Raw genomic sequence first — 17,962 nt, 5'->3', positions numbered from 1 at the left:
CTCTCTCCCACGTCAACGTATGTTATACAGCATGACGGGAGAGGGAAATAGCGACCGGGCCTGTGTCAGTACATAACTGGTGGGCCGTTTAAAGCTTCCAACCCATTACAAAGGGCTGAGCCATAATTCTTCATCGTAATCAGTCGTCGCGTCAACGAAGTGCACATAATGCCTTACAGATGTGTAGCTGGTGCCCCGCTTCTCCGCAGAATGACGAATAATGGCTTAGTAGGTGCTTCCCAACTTCACAAAAATTCTTATTTATGGCGTAGTGGGTACCTTTCTAGTGTACTTGTATGTATCCCCAAGAGAGCTAGCTTACAACGGGATCTAGAAAAGCCGCCCTTCCAGCTTTCGCTGTGTCTGTGCTGCAGTTTCAGCGCAGGCCTCTAACTGTATGGCAGGCACCCGTCGCACACAATCGACACAATGCTTCCATACAAGCCGGATCGCTCTGAGTGTGCGCCTATTTCTGCCACAGCCAGACTTGCAGAAGAGTGTCGCGAACTTGCCAAGACCTTTACTACACATGACGAAGCGCGGCAGAGGAGCATTCGCGGTGACACAACCACTTCTGAGCCCACGTTCCTCCCTGGAGCGCTCGTATGGCTGCCGATCCCTACCACTGCAACTTGCCTCTCTTCAAAACTACTGCCCAAATACGAAGTTCCCTGCCGTGTCGTCGAATGCACGTCCCCTGTAAACTACCTGATCGAAGCCATTGAACCATTTCGGGCACTGCGCCGTTGAGGGCGCGACATTGTCAACGTAGAGCGCCTCAATGTCTACCGTGACTCGCTAATAGTGACAAGATTTGGGCCGCCAGGCGGCTCTCTTTTCGTACCCGGCGTAATTGTAGTGAAGCCTTGGAAGTCTGCAGTGGGTCGTCCTCTCCAGCACCTTCTTGTGGGTAGCCCTATTCAGCTGCCTTAGGAGAGAACGCTGCTCGTGCTGAGAGTCGGCCTCCGCCTTGAATACCGCAATAAACGTCTTTGCAAAAGGAATAACGCGAAGAAACCTTTAGAGCAGCGCCTAGAGCACTGCACGGGCCGTAATTCTCGGCCCGGGCCGGCCCGGCCCCGGAACTCGTTCAAATTTACCCGCCCGAACCCGGCCCGGTGACTCAAAATGAGGCCCGGGCCCGGTCCGAGAAAAGACCCGGCCCAGCCCTGCCCGACCACAGATCAGGCCCGACCGAGGCCCGACCCAGTAATCTAGGTGGTGTTGCCCGAACACAGCAACACCACCTACATCGACAGCAAGGTGTTTTAAGTGGCAAATCTCTACGCTTTCTTGGCGTATGTTTCGCTAACAATTATACTTTAACATACGGCTAATATCTTGTAAATAGATGGTCGGTTGATCCCTCCGTCATAGGAATCGGTATAACACGAAAGTGAAATGTGTCGTCACAGGAGTAGTTTACTGTTTATAGTGCATTGGTATATGAGAGCTTGTACAATGTCTATTGTTGTTTGGCATATATAGCACCGCTTGATGTGGACGCATCGCACTCATGTTGATGCCTAGTGGCACATATCCGTACCGACGACAAGCGCCCATGATCATGATTTAATCCTTGCGGTAGCTGAAGTTCTTAACATATACGTGGACTCCGCATATGGGTGAATCCAGCGCAAAGATAGCATCGACAAGCACATAATAAACACTAATGCTCGATATGCACTCCTTCAAAGCGTCGTGAAATGCGAAGAGAAACGCTACGCGCGTCGTGTCTTCCCTCTAGCCTGGCCGTTACTTCTCACAGGGCGAGCAGAGAACGCGGTGCGACAGCCAGGCGAGCGTCGGAGAGCTATTTGTCGATATAGATGGATGCTGTGAGCGAGGCTTGCGCTAAAACCGCCACCTCACGGTGTGTTAAAGCGTTGACGAAATTTAACTTGTATTAGAAACGCGTCGAATGGGACGGTCGTTGCAACGGCGCGGTTTATTTTTTCGAGCCTGGTGGGACAGATGTCACCGCCCCGTTATAAAGGGGACGCTCATAGCATCTATCCATCCAAGATCACTCTGAGAGGCAAGTGTGAAAGATAAAACGCGCGTTCATGACACCTCTGTAATGTGTTTGGCGGCAGCTTAGTGGGCTAAACGCCCGTCAGCCATCGTCGCGGACCGAGAGGCGAGGGGTGCGATTCCCGTCAACGGAGCCTTTTCTTATAGTCTTTCTTTTTATTTGCCATCTGATGGCATTCATTTTGCTGACGTACTTCCGTGACGGAAATACTTCATGAAAGTCTTGGTGGACCCCGGCATAAAACACTTTCCTGTTAAAAAGGGGCTCACGGTGCAAAGAGCTGAGCGGACATATTGCATACAATGATTGTTTGTTCGGCAGTGGTATACCGTACCCATTTTTTCTGCAAATACACTGGGGATCATGAAGGGCGTTTTGTATCAGACATTGTAGCAACGAAAGTGATTTGCAGCACGAGTTAAGTTTCGATAGGGAGCGCAATAACAACAACAGATGGATTGATGGATGGATAAACTTTATTATGGTCAATCGGAACGCGCTCTAGCACGTTGCGGGCCGCTCCGACATCGGAATAGAAAGACCAACTCTCCCTGCTGCGTCGTAGGCCCGTTGGTCTGCCCATATAGCTGTTCTAGCGCGGAGCTCGTAATAGCAGCCTCCCATTTGGACGGCGTGATGACTTCGCCGCCACGTAACACCGAGCACCTCCAGAGCATGTGTTCTAGATTGGCTTGGAAGAGAACAAAACGCTCACTTCACTTTGTTTTTATAGCACTCTATAGCCTATTGAAATTTATAGCATGCTGTAACCACAAAGCCAATCGTGCACCCTTCTCTATATGCGGCACCTGCTTTCACCATTGTAATACCTTGCCACAGCAAGAGAAACAGAGGGAAAAAAAAGTTTGTGACCGTTGTTGTAAATACACTAATCTAGGTAAAGTTAGGGAACCGCTTGCACCACGTGTATGCGTATAAGCAGCCGAAAGAAGAAAAAAAAACTATTTGTCATAGCATTATTTTCATATACAACACCACTGCTAGTATATACAGTCTATAAGTTTCTTATGGCATAGTTTATAGTTTACTTCTTCACATGTTATTGTGCGAAAAATCAAAGTATCAAGATCATCATCAGCAGCAGCCTGTCTACACCCACTGCAGGGCAAAGGCCACTCCCATGCTCCGCCAATCAACCCGGTCCTGTGCTTTCTGCTGCCACGTTATACCTACAAACTTGTTAATCTCATCTACCCACCTAATTTTTTGTCTCCGCCTCACGCGTTTGCCACCTCTTTGAATCCAGTCAGTTACCCTTAATGACCACCGGTTATCCTGCCGACGTGCTACGTGCCCGGCCCATATCCATTTCCTCTTCTTGGTTTCAACTATGATATCGTTAACCCCCATTTGTTCCCTGGCCTACTCTGCACTCTTCCTGTCTCTTAAGTTGCACATATCATTTTGCTTTCGATCGCTCGCTGCGTCGTCCTCTATTTAAGTTGAACCATCTTTGTAAGTCTCCAGGTTTTTGCTCCGTAGGTAAGTACCGGTAAGATGCAGCTGTTGTATACCCTCCTCTTGAGGGATAGTGGTAGACTACCATTCATGATTTGATAATGCTTGCCGAATGATTCCCATCCCATCCTTATTTAGTTATTTCACTCTCATGGTTCGGCTCCGCGGTTACTACCTGTCCTAAGTAAACGTACTCCTTTACAACTTCCAGTGTCTCACCACCTATCGCAAAACACTGTTCTCTGCCAAGATTTTTCCACATTACTTTAGTTTTATGCATATTAATTTTCAGACCTACTCTTCTACTTTCCGTATCCAGTTCAGTAATCATGAGCTGCAATTCGTCTCCCGCGTTACTCATCAATGCAATGTCATCAGCGAATCGCAGGTTACTGAGATACTCTCCATTAACACTTATCCCTAATTCTTCCCAATCTAGGGCCCTGAAAACCTCCTGTAAACACGCGGTGAATAGCATTGGAGAGATCGTGTCTCCCTGCCGTACGCCCTTCTTTATTGGGATTCTGTCGCTTTCTTTATGGAGGACTATAGTGGCTGTGGATGCGCTGTAGATTTCTTCCATTATTAGATGCGAAGTATCTTATGGCGGAGTTCAATCCGGTGGTGGTGGTGGTGGCGGTGGTGGTGTGCGGCGTGACCACCCTTACTGCGCATGCGCATATCCTCACCCTCTCCCCTCCCCTTTCCACATTTCCTCTCTGCTTTCTCCTTCTCGCTTTCCCTCTCCCCTCCCCCTCTCCACTTCTCCTCTCCCCTCCCCCTTTCCACTCTTCCTCTGAAACGCGGGCTAGACATGCCGAAATTCTCTCCTGGGCAACGCCGCGATGAGCACCAGCGCATGCTCGTCCTCTCCCCTTCTCTCTCCTCTCCTACGCTGTCCCACTCTCGCACGCCTGTCGACCGCGTTCCCCGCTTGCCCTGTGAGAATTAATGGCCAGACTAGAGGGAAGACAAGACGCGCGTAGCGTTCCTCTTCACGTTCCACGACGCGAGGTCGGTATGCCCAACGAACGCCAACGGAACGCGATCGTGCAAGTGCTCCGGCTTCGCATCGCCTCATGGTCCCCTTTAGCAAGAAATGGTATAATTTTTTTATATAGGCTTCGTCGATGCCCTGATTCCGCAGTGCCTGCATGACTGCTGATGCCTCCACCGAATCAAATGCCTTCTCGTAATCTATGAAGGCCATGTATAGTGGTTGGTTGTATTCCGCGCATTTCTCTATCACCTGATTGACAGTATGAATATGGTCCATTGTTGAGAAGCCTGTATGAAACCCTGCCTGGTCCTTTGGTTGATTGAACTCTAATGTCGTATTAATTTTGAAAGGACCTGAAAAATTACAGGCCCATCAGCTTACTGTCCGTTGTCTACAAGCTATTTACAAAAGTAATTGCTAAAAGTATCAAGATATTCTTGCTTTAAGCACGCCATGCGATTTTACATCACATATCCTGCCGCAGCTAGAGCTTCTTGCACTGCTCGCGCTGGCAGCACAGGCGCACCACATCTGCCTTGCCAATTGCGTAGGCGTCGGCAGTCGTTGTTCTTAACTTCCACCACTGGAGCAAATATAGGATGTCTTTGTGGACCTATGCAGAATGACCATAGCTGTCCAGCTCATTCCTTCACTTCTATCGTTCCCGAACGTCGTGCCACTCTTCAATGTCATCTATAAAACTCCTCTTTGAGGGCTTCTTCTTGCAATTTTCAGGAGTGTATGTTATGCACGGTTTGCACCGTGCTCGTTTTTTCATATTATAATGGGTTATGCCTACCCAGCGACTGTACCGGTAGAAGGTGAGTCATTGGACTACACGGTTAGGACTGGCAGGAGGTGGACGAAGCGATTTCTATATATTTTCGGGGTTCGTTCGAGTTTGGTAATGAAGGCGCGACTAAGCTTCTCGAAGCTTACTCATTGGATGCATATGATTCGAGGTAAGGGGACATCACCCGGCACGAAATGTGTCATTGTCCTTTTTCAAGCTAGATATTTCGTCAAGCGAATATACTTCACCCCACGCCTTGTTTAATGGATCTATTCTGTTCCTGCACATTCCAACGCTGTTGCGGCAGTATCATGTAGCTCTCACACTATATAGCGCACTATATAGGGCCTCAAACACGCAGCTCGCGAACCTCTCGCTAGCGGCCCGCCGCGTGCACATGGCTGTCTTCATCCCATTTTTTTTTCTTTATAAGTATGTTCTTGAGGTACACAGGCATCACAGATAGAAAGGATATATTTCGTGAGGCGCCCCCTGCGGTCACCGTGTGTGATACATAACCGTGATACAAGAGCTATATTTCAGAATCGGCGTCCAGATTTTAGTCATTATGGGTGATACGAAATGACTGGTTCCCCAGACGTGAAAGAGAGACGTCCGTTAATGGCAATACTAAAGGCGAACTGCTGCTCCGGCCACGTGCACGTGCCCTCTATGGCCCTCGGTTTCCTGTTCTTCGATAGAGTATGGCACGCTCCAAGTTGCTCCGTTCCGCACTATTTTGCAACAATGGGTATCGATATGTTGTTGGGCTCCTGCCGCCAAATCCCCTTCAGAAATGATCCCGTATATGAGATATGGGAAATGTTTACTGTGAAATGACGGTAGGTTTAAAACCCCTTCCCCCCCCTCCAACGCTCCTACCTTCGTCATTGCCCTAGCCCTTGAGGGAGTAAATTTTCGTGAATGCGGCTCGTTAGCTGAGGTGAGTTTGAGACCCCTAATATGGCGGCACGAGACGAAAGCTCAGACATTACAATGTGGCCACAAAAAGCAGGTTGTAACGTCCATCTCGCGCCACATGACCACTGGGAGCCGTTACAGAGTCACAGAAAAAGAATGTGCCTTTATAGGGATTCTATGTGTCAAGACTCGGTGCAGTTCTTTAGTTTTAGAGGGGGGCTATAACTTTCAACAACGTTTCCTTGCTTTGCAGCTCTGTGATCACTCTTGCGATGACATCTCATAGGTATAAGTCTATTATATTACATTTATTACTGCGATTACAGAGTAACATTTGGGAAATAAAATAATAACGAAAGCAAATAAAGCACGGAATAGCGAGATGTTACATATAAGCGGCTGGTCTATTTACTTTTAGCTCGCCCGTTTCAGATAAATCAAGTAGCTCATTAGCAAGAAAAAAAAGCAGTTCAGTACTTATCCCTCATAAAACTTCGAGGTAAAATGTGGGACTTATATATATGCACAGCGTATGCGGAACAAGGCACATTAAAGAGAAAAACGATTTTTCTATTATCAGTACATTACTCTTTTACCACTTTAAAAGCACCACGCTCGCCGCAACAAGACTCTTGTTAAGAGAGAGAACTCGCAGGAAAATGCAAGTAACGAGGCCAACTTGAAATCCACGCACCAAACGCCGCGACATCATAGATTCTGACGGCATCTACTGGGCCCTACGTAGCTTATAGTGGGTAAAAATAAAGTACATTGACCTCTCAGGGGCCTTAACAAACTTTACGTACCAAGTTTCTGGAAATTTCATTGAGCCAAGGTCCCCAAAATACGACGAATACAGTTTAAAATCCATGAAGGCACGTGCGGAGATTTCAGCGTGAAATTTCGAAATCGAACTTTGACCTTGATTTCTTTATTAATAGACTTGTGGGATGCTGTGCCGAAGGAACGTAGCATTCCAACATGAAACATAACAGCGTTTATTAGCGTGTTAGTAGCAGCGGGGCGAACATGCCAATGCTGCGGTCGCTGTTAGATAAACAAGGAGGATCTTGGTATAACTTGCAGCCGAGTTTTGTAGGCGCCGCCAGTGACGTATGCCTCGGATGATTCTGCTCGGCGCTGTGGCTTATCGGATTGTGGTGCGCATCGTGCAGCCGTGTCACCATAGAATAAAGAACCAGTTTAGAGAAGGGAAGCTGTAGCCTTGACAACGGTACGAAAGATAAGCAGCGGTAGCGCATGGAACTACCGAAGGCACCCAAGAGATGGCGCTGCGTAAACAGGAAGCGGAAAACAAAATTTATTGTTTATTTAGGTAGAAAAAAGCAAATGGCTGCCTTTTTTTATTCCGTACCTGGTGCGTATGCGCATACGCGGGTGCCCTGGCTGGTTTTTTATTCTATCCTTTTTAAACAGAAGTGGACGAAAGAGGCCGGGACTCGTGTAAGGCTACGGAGGTCTCGTTATCTTTCGCCCGCTTGTTTTGAGCGCGTCGATGCGCCGAGCAGCATGCCAAAGCGCCCTTCGGAACGCAGTACCTGTGCGTACGAAGGTTACATGGAACCGAAAGGCGTACATTGGCAACTGGCACCAGTAAGAACAATTCACGAGTGAGTAGAAGAAACGATCATATTTATTGACAGTGAGCAAGCGGTAAAAGGCCCTTGTTCAGACATCGTGAGCTCGTAAACGACTAGCCTTCGCGGTACTTCAAAGAGACAAAACAAATTAAATGACGTTTGTTGCCCGTTTCCACCGTCAGCTAGCGCTCACAATAACCAACTTGTATTGTAGGACAGGCGTAAAGCATCAGCATTTTTTTTGCTACAGTTTTTAGTACTTGCTTTCAACGAGTACGCCTGAAGACCCCCGGGTTTATTGTTATTACAACGTATTGCGGTCAGGCTGAGAATACCAAGCAGGTTCACGCAAAGAAATCACATTATAGTGGATGCCTACAGAATGGCAGAAAACATGAGCATTTTAACACGTGATACCGACGAAACAACCCATAAATGGGATATATGCAAGGCCTCAAAGAAGTGCAGAAATACAGAGAAGGGAGAAACGATTTTCTATACCGGTCATTCTTTTATTGTGACATCGCCGCTGGAAAGTAGGCTTCATCAACAGTCTGGCCAAGTCGTGCTCATGCCATCGCATAATTCACTCGTTCATTTGAGCCCACCAGACTTGCAAGTACAAGTGAAATAGCAGCTTTGTCCACACGTGTTAGCATACAACTCAAAAGGAAGAACAGTGAAGTGTGATATGCTAACGAGGTCACAAAGCAGAAAGAAAAACGCTGAGCTTGAAAGTACGTGTACCTGCTATCGTCGAGGAACCTGTGGAAACTGACGCCTTCGCTGGTATCGCAGCTCCTGCGGCACCATACAGTAGCACACCGACTGCCCACCATAATTGCAATACGATTACATCGGTGAATTAAAAAACTTTCATGCGTATTTTAGACAACATTAACGATAGAATTCGCAAGAAAACGGGGAGCAACAAACCAGCTGCCAACCATCGGACGATAACTGCGCATATTCTGCGCGTTATCTGCGGCACCCTAGACACCCGAGACGCAGCGGCGCACTTTTTGCGCTTCGTCACTGGTCACAGCGACGGTTCGCTTGCTCGCTACCGCGCGCTGGCCGTCAGCGGTGAGCGACAAGGCAGAGATGTTTTCAATCACTGAACAACAAATTTACTCATCATTCAAACATTACTTTCAGTTACACAAGAAAAAGCACTTTTATGCGGCAATGATAGCTGTATTTCTCTTAAATATTGCTTTTATTACGGCGCCTCTGGCGGATTTTTTCGCGTTGCCGAGGGCAGATTTGAACGGAGCCACTATGGTTTGTTTGTTAGCTGCGACGGGGTCGATTTTTTCGCCCCCCTTCGGCGATGGCTGGAACTTGAGACTTTCCGAGGCCTGTGGTGCGATCTTGTACGCGTTACAAAATAAACACGGAGGCGTGGCATGACAACCAGCCGCACGTGACCGCACGCGAATGGCCCATTTGAACCGCGACAGACGTCACGGCTCTGCATTGACCAATCGCGTGCGGTCACATGCGGCTGGTTGTCATGCCACGCCTCCGTGTTTATTTTGTAACGCGTACAAGATCGCACCACTGGTGTCACGCCGAGCGAAATGATAGCGAGGTGTAGGCTGCGTGGTGGCTGCGCAGGTTGTGTCGCCACATCACCCCCCTGCGGAGTGGAGAGCCCTCAGGGCTTGTAGAAGTCCGGGAGGCGTAAGGAGTTCCACCAGTTCCGGTGGACGGCACTGCGAACCATGCAGCGGGCGAGGACCACGATGATTGTGCGTGGCTCGCGGCAGCGAGCCAAGCAGAGGGATGCGTTGTTGTTGCCGGTGGTGAGGGTGGTCCAAATGCAGTGGTCGACGCAACGCCAACAATCGTGCGTTGGACGCATCACAGCTGACTGGCGCGGGAGGGTGGTCCCCGCCACATGTGTAGCCGGTTGTTATCGGCTGGGGAACAGTTCCGACTGGCCATGGTGCGGGTTCGTCTGCTGCTGCGGATTCGCCTGCTGCCGCGGGTGCCGCCGGCTCGTCTGCCGTCGCGGGCGGTGCCGGGGGCTCGTCTGCCGTCGCGGGCGGTGCCGGGGGCTCGTCTGCCGTCGCGGGCGGTGCCGGGGGCTCGTCTGCCGTCGCGGGCGGTGCCGGGGGCTCGTCTGCCGACGCGGGCGGTGCCGGGGGCTCGTCTGCCGTCGCGGGCGGTGCCGGGGGCTCGTCTGCCGTCGCGGGCGGTGCCGGGGATCGTCTGCCGTCGCGGGCGGTGCCGGGGGATCGTCTGCCGTCGCGGGCGGTGCCGGGGGATCGTCTGCCGTCGCGGGCGGTGCCGGGGGATCGTCTGCCGTCGCGGGTGCCGAGGGCTCGTCTGCCGAAGCGGGCGCCGAGGGCTCGTCTGCCGAAGCGGGCGCCGAGGGCTCTTCTGCCGTCGCGGGTGCGGGCACGGCTGCTATGGCGGGTGCGGGCACGGCTGCTGCGGCGGGTGCGATGCCGTAAAACTCGAGCACGGCATTCCGCAGACCATCGTAAGGGCGAGGGCGGCACGCGAAGTAGGTGAGGCTGCGTTTGAGGTCACGCGGAAGGTGGTACTCTAGTACCTCAAACATGAATGCTTGCAGCCAGATGCCGTTAAGCTCCAACGCCGCCGCGAACTCCTCAAACCAGGACTCGAGGTTGTATGTCCGGAACGGTGGCAGAGGCGGGTCGAATTGTGGCTGCCAGGCTTCAGCAGGCTGGAACATGGCTGCGGAGCTCGGTGGCAGCGGTGCAGCGCCGGTTGCGTGTTCGAAGGTCCGGGTCACCAGATGTGGGATGCTGTGCCGAAGGAACGTAGCATCCCAACATGAAACATAACAGCGTTTATTAACGTGTTAGTAGGAGCGGGGCGAACATGCCGATGCTGCGGTCGCTGTTAGATAAACAAGGAGGATCTTGGTATAGCTTGCAGCCGAGTTTTGTAGGCGCCGCCGGTGACGTATGCCTCGGATGATTCTGCTCGGCGCTGTGGCTTATCGGATTGTGGTGCGCATCGTGCAGCCGTGTTACGCCGAGCGAAATGATAGCGAGGTGTAGGCTGCGCGGTGGCTGCGCAGATTGTGTCGCCACAGACTCATTCATGGTTAATATTGATACCCGACAGCGTGGCTGTATGAAAGAGGAAGACGACGTCGCTTGCTGGTTGTTGCTGGACTGTCGCCATCTTGTCCACCCTGCGCTGTGCATTGTGAATACTTATTAAACAACCTACCTGTAACATTATTGGTGGAGGTGGACGATTCCCGTACCTCCATGGAAACGCGCAGCGGTCGCAACACCGGCGACCCCTCACCGACTTCGCCTGCCGGAGCTTCATCACCGCCGACCCCTACAGCCCCAGCCACAACCTACGTCACGTTCTCGCCTCCCCGGGATCCAGGCGCTTTCTCCGGAGATGGTACTACCGACGTTGACGCCTGGCTGAGCCGGTACGTGCGCGTCAGTGCTACGCACCGCTGGGATCGCACACTCATGCTCGCTAACGTTGTTTTCTACCTCGACGGCACTCCGCGGACATGGTTTGAAACCCACGAAGAAGAAATAAGGAGCTGGGATCTCTTCAAAGAGAAGATCCGCGATCTTTTCGGCGATTCATCTGGCCGTCAGCTCGCTGCAAAGAAGGCTCTCGCCCCGCGTGCCCAGACTTCGACTGAGTCCTACGTTTCCTATATTCTTGACGTCCTGGCTCTTTGTAGCAAGGCCGACCAGCGCATGTCGGAAGACGAGAAAGTTAATCACGTCCTGAAAGGTATTGCCGACGACGCCTTCCATCTGCTGGTTTTTAACAACATCGCGAGCATCGACACGATCCTTAAAGAATGCCGCCGTCTAGAACAGGCTAAAGCCCGCCGCGTACCTCAAAGCATCACGCGCCTTCCGAACACAGCGCCTACTTCCTCTTGTGATGACGTCTTCCGCCAGGCCCCTCGATGTGACAACCTCACCCGCATCATTCGTCGAGAAGTTGAGGCAGCGCAACCGGTGGTCACTCCATTCTCAACACCTGACCATTCCCCGACAACGGTTTCCTTGATCCAAGCCGTCGTCCGTCAAGAATTATCGAACTTCGGCCTAAATCCTGCTCCGCCTGTGTACTCTGCTGAGCCTTTTTAACGTCGGCCGTCCGCTCCTCGACTTGCTTCCACCTATTCTCGACAACGCAACCCGTCCGAATGGCGTACCTTTGACGACAATCCCATCTGTTTTAACTGCCGACGCGTTGGTCATATCGCTCGCTATTGCCGCAACCACTGGGCTCCACCGGCACACCATGGGTCTCCAAACCAGGCCAGTTCTGTCAACCAGTCGTCCTCAGCGCTTGCTTCTTCTATGCCGACCACATTCTCCGACCGATCCGACCGACCCACCTCAAAGTCGTCTCAGCTGCACCGATTTCATACGCGTCCCGCCGAACTCCGTTACACACGTCGACTTATCCTCCACCCCACCTGTACCTGATGGCGATTACATGGTTGCACCGCTTCCTGCCGTGATGCTTACGCGTGGTGTCGCCGTTCCGCACACGATTCTCACAATTACGGGAAACCGCACTTGCCTTCCCCTTGTCAATTTCGCACTGACGGCACAGGTTCTCCCCCAGGGTATCTCTCTGGCCCAAATTACCGCTCTTCAGGACCACCATGTCGAGCCCTTCAGAGTGGGTGATTGCTGCAGCTCAGCCCGTGGTTCAACTTCATCACCTTCCTCGGGCGTCGATATTAAACGGATGGTTTCATCGGACCTCACGTCCGATCAAGCTGAAGCTCTCTACCACGTTCTGGAGCGCTATCGCGACATTTTTGATTTTGCCAGTACATCCTTAAGCCAACGACCGTCGTTACGCATCGCATCAATACTGGCGATGCCAATCCAATTCACAGGCGTCCCTGTCGTGTTTCCGCGTCGGAGCGTACAGTAATACAGCAGGAAATCCAGAAGATGCTCACGAAAGACATTATCGAGCCCTCGTGCAGCCCCTGGGCTTCTCCCGTCATCCTTGTCAAAAAGAAGGATGGCACATGGCGCTTTTGTGTAGATTATCGGCACCTCAACAAGATTACAAAAAGAGATGTTTATCCTTTGCCCCGCATTGACGACGCCCTTGACTGCCTATATGGTGCTACTTATTTTTCAACTATCGACCTTCGGTCTGGCTACTGGCAGATAGCCGTCGATGAGATGGACCGCGAGAAGACCGCATTCGTCACTCCTGATGGTCTTTATCAGTTTAAGGTGATGCCCTTCGGTCTCTGTAATGCGCCGGCCACCTTCGAAAGAATGATGGACTCATTGCTCCAAGGGTTCAAATAGTCCACCTGCTTGCGTTATCTCGACGACGTTATTGTTTTTTCACCCACATTCGACTCGCATCTCGATCGTTTAGAGGCAATTCTTGACGTTTTCCGTAGAGCCGGACTTCAATTGAACTCCTCCAAATGCCACTTTGCTCGTCGTCAAATCACCGTGCTTGGCCACCTCGTCGATGCCACAGGCGTGCGCCCAGATCCTGAGAAAATTCGCGCCGTTACCAACTTTCCTGTTCCGAGGTCCCCAAAGGATGTTCGAAGTTTTGTGGGGCTGTGCTCCTATTTCCAACGCTTTGTTAAGGACTTTGCGACCATTGCACGCCCCCTCACCGACCTCTTGAAGAAAGACGCCCCTTTTTACTGGGGCCCTGATCAAGCCTCATCCTTTTCTCAACTTACGACCCTGCTTACCACTCCGCTAGTCTTGGCGCACTTTGACCCATCAGCTTCAACCGAGGTCCGCACTGACGCCAGTGGGCACGGCATAGGAGCAATGTTACTGCAACACCAACGTGGATACGACCGTGTCATAGCCTATGCAAGCCGACTGCTATCTTCCGCAGAGCGCAACTATTCAATCACAGAGCGCGAGTGCCTCGCTCTTGTGTGGGCAGTCGCAAAGTTTCGTCCATACTTATACGGGCGCCCATTCCGTGTCGTCACCGATCATCACGCGCTCTGCTGGCTAGCCTCACTCAAGGATCCCACAGGAAGATTTACTCGCTGGGCGCTACGCCTGCAAGAATACACGTTCTCTGTAACGTATAAAACAGGGCGATTGCATCAGGATGCGGATTGTTTATCCCGCTACCCTGTGGAAGAAGCAGCCGATACTGACACCATCGCAGACGTTTTTTCTGTGTCGCATCTGCTCAAAATTGGCGAAGAGCAACGCCAGGATGCATCTTTACGAGCCATCATTGACCAACTTGAGTCAGCACCTCGTGACGCGCTTCTACGAATGTATCTCGTCAAAGACGGGATCCTATACCGCCGCAACCTCGATCCACTCGGCTCCGACTTACTTCCCGTCATACCGGCACATCTGCGTTCGACTGTCCTTCACCAACTTCATGACGCTCCCTTGGCGGGCCACTTGGGCGTTTCCCGCACATACGACCGTGTACGTCGTCGGTTTTTTTGGCCTGGACTTGCCCGTTCTGTTCGACGCTATGTCGCCGCTTGTGAGCCCTGCCAGCGCCGCAAGAAGCCGTCTGCCCTTCCAGCTGGCTGCCTTCAGCCGATCGAGGTTCCCGCTGAACCTTTTTTTCGAGTCGGTCTCGACCTGCTTGGCCCTTTCCCACTCTCCAGCTCTGGAAATAAATGGATTGCTGTCGCCACAGACTACGCGACGCGGTACGCTATCGCACGAGCACTTCCGACGAGTTGCGCTACCGACGTTGCGGACTTTCTGTTGTACGACATAATTTTAGTGCACGGAGCCCCACGCCAACTTCTCACTGACCGTGGCCGCACCTTCCTCTCAGCTGTCGTTGAAGAAATCCTACGGTCTTGCAATACCAAGCACAAGTTTACAACTTCGTACCATTCACAGACGAACGGTCTCACGGAGCGCCTCAACAGGACCATAACCGACATGCTCGCGAAATACGTCGCGGCTGATCACCAGGACTGGGACATTCATTTGCCATATGTGACGTTCGCCTATTATTCTTTGCGTCACGACACTGCCGGCTACTCGCCATTCTATCTCCTATACGGACGAGAACCCGCGCTACCCTTGGACACTTTGCTGCCCTCCGCCACCGCATATGCCGCCGAAGCCATCGCCCGCGCCGACCCCGCGCGCCAACTCGCCCGTAACCGCCTAGAAGCTTCGCAGGAGCACCAAAGACAGCTCTCTGATTGTCGTCATAGAGACGTGCACTTTTCCCCGGGTTCTCTTGTGCTTCTCTGGTCACCCACTCGGCGTGTGGGGCTTTCTGAGAAACTGCTGTCACGGTACACTGGACCATACCGTGTCGTTCGCCAGGTGACTGACGTCACGTATGAGATCATCCCAGCCGATCCAACGACGTCATCGTCAGCTACGAGCGACATCGTTCACGTGTCTCGGCTCAAGCCTTATTACCCTCCTTCGACCTCATCTGTGTAGATTAAGCACCGAGACGGTGCTTCTACCGCCGGGGGGTTATGATACCCGACAGCGTGGCTGTATGAAAGAGGAAGACGACGTCGCTTGCTGGTTGTTGCTGGACTGTCGCCATCTTGTCCACCCTGTGCTGTGCATTGTGAATACTTATTAAACAAGCTACCTGTAACATTATAATGACGTTCGGATTCTCAGAGTACACTCTATCGGTCTATACCGATTCAGTGTTTCCCTTTAGTGACCCTTTAAGAACGGAGCAAATTCCAAGCCTGGCCCGACCCGAGCCCGCCACGTCAAACCCGGGCCCGGCCCTAAGCCCGGAGCTTGAGGCCCGAGCCTGGCCCGGGCCTGCCGTGAAAGCTACTTTACCCGGCCCGGCCCGGCCCGTGGGCCGGTCCGGGCCCAGGTTTTCGGGTAGGCCTGAGCCCGTGCAGTGCTCTAGCAGCGCCTATCCCAAAGCGCCCAATATTAAATTGTACGGCATGTGAGGCAAACGCTGCTTTTCCTTCGCTGTGTGCTAACGTTTTATCCAGCCTGGAGTCATATGGTGGAAGTCACGCTTTATTTACAGGCGTAAATTTTCCTCCATAAGGTTTTAAAGCATCCTTGGCTGCGCCTCACAGATGCGGCCCCTGAAAGCCGGAGGTTTGTTGACTGAATGCCACAATTCGGGAACATAAAGCGAAAGCACATCGCCCCAAAAGTTGCTCTTTTACATCATACATTATTCTAGCGCGTTGTTGTCGCAATTATTACTTCGCCACTCCGGCTAAACTACGTATTCTATTGAACGCGGAGCACTTGATAGGCCCCGTCTATCGTATCCTGTCATCTGTCATTTCATGCCATCTGTTTGTCCACTGTCCTCTCATACTGTATGGCATGCCACAGGCAAAACCGCGCATTGCATAGCCATGTAGAGCATGGACATGAATAGCATACCATAGCAAAGGTGAGGAGGAGGAGTGAGGGCGAGGGGGAGTGAAAGTAGGAGGGGAGCGGTTAGAACATGCCATAACCATAGATGGCGTCACGCAGGCAAAACTATGCATGGAACAGCCATGTATAGTATAAAAATAAAGGACACTTTGCAGATTCCAAAGTGTGTTCGGCAAAAGCCTGTGGCCATTCGATGACTATGCAATGGTATCCGGGGAATCCACATTCTTGGGGCGCTTCTCCGAACCACTTGTCGTAGTATGATCACCGGGCCGCTTGGGAACCATCCGGCGAACTAGACTGCTCTGCCGCCGCTGTGCCATCACGTGATTGCTGAGAGAGTGTGAAGGGGAGAGGCCACAGATAGCACCGTTCCAGGGCCCGAACGGACGGACAGGCGTACACCGTGCAGTAGGAGACATTAATGGCTTTTCTTTTATTATGTATTGAGGTGGGACAGGGAAGTCAGGATGAAGACGATGAAAGAAGGAGGTGGTAAGCAAGGAGCTGGTAAGAGGATGTTAGCGTGAGAAGGAGTGATGTGAGGGTGAGAATGAGTGAAAGGATTGGATGCCGGAAAGCTGGAGGGGAGAGGGCGTCAGGGCACAACAAATGAAGGTTTCCTTTCCCGCCATGCTCGCCGAGCAGGCTCCACGTTTGGTACGCCGGCGCACGCTTGCTAGTCAACGGCAGCCTCGCTCAAGGGCAGACGAATCATCACTCCACATTTCCTACAGGTCTAACGTTGAGTGCAACTGCATACATATTTTCGCCATGTACCTTGTTAAGTAAGACGATGTATCCTTGACTGCTTTAGTCCTCATGTTTCTGACGCAAAGACGAACACATCGCTTGATGAAGAAGGCACGAGGCATAACTTTCAAGTCATTTCCTACGCGAAAAATTTAAACGCTTAAAATAATCATGGTTACCTCCACAGGTGAAATCTCCAGGTTCAGAAGCACATGAGCGATCACTTAATTTTCTTCCTTCGTTTAAATAAATAAATAAATATAGTAACGGCAAAGAAATCACGCAGACTTCAGTAGAAAAAGGAAGGAAAGACAGCAGGACGTTCTTTAGCTTGGCGCAGTATATTCACCAACGTCTCGGTTGGTGAACCACTTTCACAAGGTCTGGTCCACCAGACGAAACATTAGTGAACATAACGTGCCAAGCAAACGAATGTCGTTCTCTCTTTTCTTTTCTTCCAGGGCGCGTTCCGAGGGACCTAAATAAAGTTTATTCATCCATTCATTTATTTAGTCAAACGCCGCAGAGTACACATTTCTGTGTCTGCACACAAGCGTAGCAGCCTGAAATGGTAATACTACAGGAACACGTAATACTAATCCTATGTCTTTCAGTCGAGCTTGCAGGAACCTCTTTCTCTGAAGCGAAGGCCTTGAGCTTGTAAAAAGAAATGTTATAGATTCAACTTCGTTCTAAAGTGGGTGTAGTGGGGACGTCTAAAAAGGAGGCATATGTAAGTAGACATTAAATCACGAGAAACTGCGCCACGTTGACATAACTAATGTGGCCTGAACGTCGTGTTCACCCGCCATGGTGTTCTAGTGGCTATGGCGTTCGACTGCTGACTAGAAGGTCGCGGTATGCAATTCCACAGCGACCGCAGTTTCGACGCAGCCGAAAATTCCTGAGGCCCGTGTACTCAGATTTAGTTCCACGTTAAAAAACTCCAGGTGGTCGAAATATCCGCAGTCCTCCACTACGGTTTTCCTCGTAATCATCCGTAGACGTCGGAATGACACC

The sequence above is a fragment of the Rhipicephalus sanguineus genome, chromosome 7 (genome assembly GCF_013339695.2).
Source record: "Rhipicephalus sanguineus isolate Rsan-2018 chromosome 7, BIME_Rsan_1.4, whole genome shotgun sequence".
Taxonomy (NCBI): Eukaryota; Metazoa; Arthropoda; class Arachnida; order Ixodida; family Ixodidae; genus Rhipicephalus; species Rhipicephalus sanguineus.
Note: the sequence above shows the minus strand (reverse complement) of the source record.